At 41.3% G+C, this 5,264-nt stretch overlaps 1 pseudogene; it reads right to left on the reverse strand.

Annotated features, from left to right (window-relative positions):
* The window catches only part of LOC103622087, a 16,576-nt pseudogene that overhangs the window by 9,624 nt on the left and 1,688 nt on the right, over positions 1-5,264 (reverse strand).

The raw sequence follows: 5,264 nt of genomic DNA on the forward strand, positions 1-5,264 counted from the left end.
CACACAACCTCCCCTGCCAGTAGTTTGGGTATTCCTTTTACCCACAGAGCCAAGACAGCCCAGCACAGGGGAGGCAATACCTGGCATGAGCTTTTTTTAACATTCCCGTTGGGAGCCATGTGCAGAAATGGAGAGGCAGATTCCCTGGGCATGAAAATGCTCACTTCCCCTCACGATGGGGACAGGCAACTGCAGCCACATGTCGAGGGCAAGGTTAACAACACAAGGTGAATACAAGTGTCAGCTAAAAACACCCAACTGTCCTCTGTGTACATGGGCCACTGGCCATATTGCTGTCCAGAAGGGAGGAAAAACACCAGCCCTGCAGGGCTTCCTGAGCACACAGGGCAAGTGGACACAAAGCCAAAGTAAGGAGCACCTTCAGCAGAGGGAAAAACTAAATGCTTTTACTTCTACCATGCAAACTCAGCATTGGAAAGAGTAATACAAGAAATGTTCTTAATAATCTGCTGTCTAATTGACTGAGAAGGTTATTATTACCCTGGAAACAAACATCATTTTTACAAAAATTGCCCACAAATATCAGACTTCTTGACTGTCTGAAGAGAAAAAGCAAAACTGATGCTCTGGGCTGCTTTGTTTTCACATATTGGAGAGCAGCTTAAATAAATCTAGGAAAGTTCTTGCTGTAATGGAAAAATGACAAAGGAGCTCTGACTTTCTCTGAGAAAACAGGCTGCCAGCATGTTAAAATATCACCCTAGTCAAAAATAAATAAAATTTTTGAAGAGGCCAATTTTAATGTTGAAATAGAAGCAGCCACATCAGTGAAGTTTAAAATACTGTTGTTTGAAATTATAGAAGTCTGCTTATTTTTAGCTTGTTAGATGCTGTTAGCTCCTGTATAAAAGGGGTTACATAATAGACATAATCTGTGTAGAGCACAGGCCATACATGCCAGGCTGTAAGGTTATGCAACTGCTCCAAGCTTTGCTCCTGCCAGGCAGAAAAGAAAGCCTCACACCCCTCAGAACTGTTCTGCTGCATTACAGTATGAACATGCATACTCTCATTTGCACCTAGGTATCTCTGGATATCTACACATATACACATATCCCCTTCTTCTCTTATTACAGCTTAAACAAAGCATTCCTTGAATCAGAAAAATGCTACTGTAGAATTACTCTGTTGACATTCAACAAGGGATAACCTGGTATGTTGTAACTGTTAAAAGCAGCAAAGTTAACTCCCAAAGTTAAATCAAACTTAGTTTGGGAAGCCACCAGAGGAGTTCTCCCCTCTTTCCTTATGGGACCTCTAGCTGCTCCTTACTGCCTCTTGCTGTGGTATGTGGAGGGCACACGGCTGAGTAAGAACAACTCAGGGGCTTTAAACTCATTAAGCAATATGCAACAGCATTGTTTTTCCTTAGGGTTTTAGAAGGGTAGAACTTTTGTATCTGAGAAGCTGCACTGTTCCCAGTCAGTATGGTTCTTTGAAGTGTCCAGAATTATCATTTCCAACTTGTTTTTAGAGTAACCTGTGTTTTCAAACACTCCCACGCTCTGAGTCTGGCACAGATTGACAGGATTTTCCTGAAAGGTGAAAAAACAGAGAAGTTGTGGCTGCCACAGCGTCTTAAGCATATCAAAGTTTCTTTGGCAAAAAACTTTCATATGTATCCTTATCATGCATGGCGTGCGAATTTAATTCATTATCTACAACAAATGGTTTCAGTGCAAAACTGATACAATTTTTAATTTAGGAGGAGTTTTAAAAGAAGATTTGTACACAAAAAGGTGTTTATGTGCAGCATTACGAATCCAAACTGCTCTTCTGAGCAGAATGAGATTCCATTCTGTTGGTTTCGTTGGTGAGAGCTGATAGCTCCTTTTTAAACAATCCTATCACTCCCATTTGTACAAAGCCACTGACCCTAGCCGAGAACACCGTGTTTGGAAAAAGCTGATGAAACACAAAAATGCCATAGGACAACATTCAGCCAGGAAGCCTTTCTCATCCTTTTTCAACCTTAAGACTCAGTGGCAAAAGGGTACTCCAGAAAACACGTTAAATATCCATGTTCCTGATTTGGGCCATGCCAGGAGAGTTTTACTTATCCTGACTTTGGCATCTGGTGAGGCACCAAGATGGCACTGGCATGATAACTGCAAGGAGCCCTGAGTTTTGGGGGAGTCCAGCAGGTGCCCTGACATGGCAGTATCCCCATCCTTGGACGGATGCGCTGTCGCCCATGGAGGCAGGCAGAAGGGCAGAGGCTGCCAGGCACTGCCCCTCCCCTGCCACACAGACCCCAGGGGACAGGCTGGGTGAGACATGACTGATGCTGCCAACTGCGTACCAAGACTGCTCACTCACAATATATTGTCTTGAGTGACAATTCTCAGCTTATGGCTTTGCTACCACTTCCTTGTGGTTTTTGTCCACTTCCTTAGCCCTGGCTCAATATTATGGGCAGAACAATGTGAGTCAGATAGACTAATTAATCTGAGTTTCGGGAAAAAAAGCATTGTGGGAAAGCACCTTTATTTTAACAAGGGAACTCTTGACCTGCATGGTTTCCCAATCCAGATCAGGTCAAGGGCCTCTGAGCAGCTGTGCCAGCACAAGCAGGGAACAGCACGCCATGATGGAGGGATGGGAGTGAGAGGAAAGGTTGGGAGTGGAAAGAAGATGCCAGTGGCACCTAAAGCTGGTCAAGTCGGAACCACAACCCCACACATTTACCAGTCAGATGGAAGTGGAACAAAATGAGTCCCAGCTTTTCTATGTATTTATGAGTTGTGTGGAACATACATTTTATTAGGTGCAACACCCAGCTGTGCTGAGAGAGAAATAGGAAGTGAGCATAATATTTCCCCAAATTTCAAAGGTTTTGAGTGCAAAACCAGAAAACTTGATAAAAGCTGAAAGCCTGTCAGTCTGTTGGTATTGTTTATCCTCAGCTAATTAGAGGACCCTACATGTCATCATTTAGGAAGAACTAGGGTCTAGGTCCATGATCATCTTGAAGCAGAAGTGGTTCAGATAAAATTAAACTCTTATTTCTGTTGTCTCTGGAAATCAATATCTATTTCCCAGGATCAACTATGGTTTAAGAACTGGTTCTAGCTAAGGACATCATTGTAAATGTTCTCTGCTGCTTCAAACTCTTCCTTCTCCAGGTAGCTGTACTACATATACAAGCTGGGTCCTAAGACTGGACCATAAAACCTGTATTAAGTGAACCAATTAGTTCATAGTTTAACTTTAAGAGTAGTATTAATTTAAGTGTAACTGAAGGTAAAAAACTGCTTGTTACCAAGGCTTTGACTGTATTTCATGTTTCTCCATGTGGTGCATGGTCTGTGGTCCTGTCCAGTGTCGGTTTCCAGCCAACCTGGCATGATCCCACCCTGTATTCTGCCTGGTAAAGGGCACTAATGCAGCACCACGTAGAGAACTCCTCCTGGTAGGTGACCCATCTATGGAGCTAAGGAATCAAATACATCCTGACTTTGGTAGTGGCTGGTGTCCCACATGGGAACACTCATGACATAAGAGACCTTGCATTCATCAGTGCAACTTCTGCCTGTCCTCAGTCAGCAGAAGAGCTACATCCAACTCTACCTCTTCCAGGGATATTGTCTTATGGTAATTATTGTTTTCTTTACAAAAGAAAGGGCTCTAACTTGGTGAAATAGAAAAGAAATTGTAAAATTACATTCATTTAGATGCTTGATTCGTTCAATAATTATTAAGAACCCCAGACCAAATACTGATTTTGCTCTTTTACCTAAGACAACATAGTGATGCAGATGCAGAACTGGACTAGCAGTTCTTCACAGAAATATGATTCAAATTCAAAAACCTTCGTATCCAGATGGATGTACTACCACAGATACTCATACGCTCTTCTGTGTGAAATTGTACCCTAGGCTAAAGAAGAACCACTGGATGAATTCAGACCTGACATAAACTGACAGAGCCTTATGCACTTGTACAGGTCTCTACCAGTGTTTCCTGATACAGAATATACACCACAGACTGAGTCAGGAACACAGACACTTTATCCACAGCATTGTTTAGTTTGCATAAATTTCCCACAAATTACCAGAACTTTATCCGATGAAGACCTTATGTCAGTTTAATTGAATTATGCTACCCAAATAAATTGTCTATTTAAGTCTCAACATCATTTATTCTTACAAGCATACAGAAATAGTGAAAACACATTATGAAGTGACACAGAACATTTTATAAACATATTTCACTGACACAGTGCATAAGCATTAAAACATTTTCACTTCAGCTCTACAGGACAGCATTGCACGAACCAGGAGCATCCAGTTTAAATACAGACCAGCATTGGTGACAGGTATTTAGCAAAACTGGGCTAATAGTTTCTGTGCTCTCAAGATACTAAAGTATATGTAGATTCCCTTGGAGTTTAACAAACTCTGAACTGAGTAAAGAGGCTGAAGCAGAATTTTTTTTTTTTAATATTTTATAAGGTAAACACAATAACGTCAATTTAAAAGCTTAGCTCTTAATAGCTGTAAATTTTTCTAAACTTTAATTTTAATCCTTTCTCTCCCCCACCAAAATGAGGAAGTTTTTTACCTTTATTTTTGCTGTCATCCATTGCTGTTACACAGTACAAAGCAAAAGGTCAGTGGCAAAGCTCTCCTGGGGCTTCTCAGCACATGACATTACCATGACCCACTATAGTGCCTAAGTCACTCAGTCTCTGCTTAACTCAAGTCTGTTCAATTTCAGTGCCTAGATTTAAAGGCAGCCTTAACATCCACTGCACATCTGTTAGGAGCTGGATCTTTGTCTCAAGTGAATCTGAGTATCACCTTTCACACCAGCTGTGAATCTGGTCTGGGCAAAGCAAAGATAGTTTTTGTTATGTGTGGTTACCATGAAGAAATGTTCAGAGATAAGAAGATTACATAGAATACAGCAGATTATAATTCATGGAGACATGTTAATGTTTACAGTAATTTAGGACAGTCTTAAGAAGGGGCCTGGGTAAGAGCCAGATTCAGACCTCCTTGCACAGCTGAGTATCTTCTCCGAATAGCCTTGCTGATTTTAATCAAACTGCTGCAGGAATAAGGTACTGTGTAATGTGAGCAACGTAGTCAGGCCACAGATGATCAATACAGACACTAGTAAGGGCAAAAAAGAAGTCTTAGACCCACATGTGGGTTTCTTATCAATGCCTGTGTCCATGATCTGGAACAATACTCAGTTCAATGCATCATACAAAAACCTCAAATGAAATTATTTTAGTA

This window comes from Corvus brachyrhynchos, unplaced genomic scaffold, assembly GCF_000691975.1.
Source record: "Corvus brachyrhynchos isolate BGI_N302 unplaced genomic scaffold, ASM69197v1 scaffold29, whole genome shotgun sequence".
NCBI classification, from domain to species: domain Eukaryota; kingdom Metazoa; phylum Chordata; class Aves; order Passeriformes; family Corvidae; genus Corvus; species Corvus brachyrhynchos.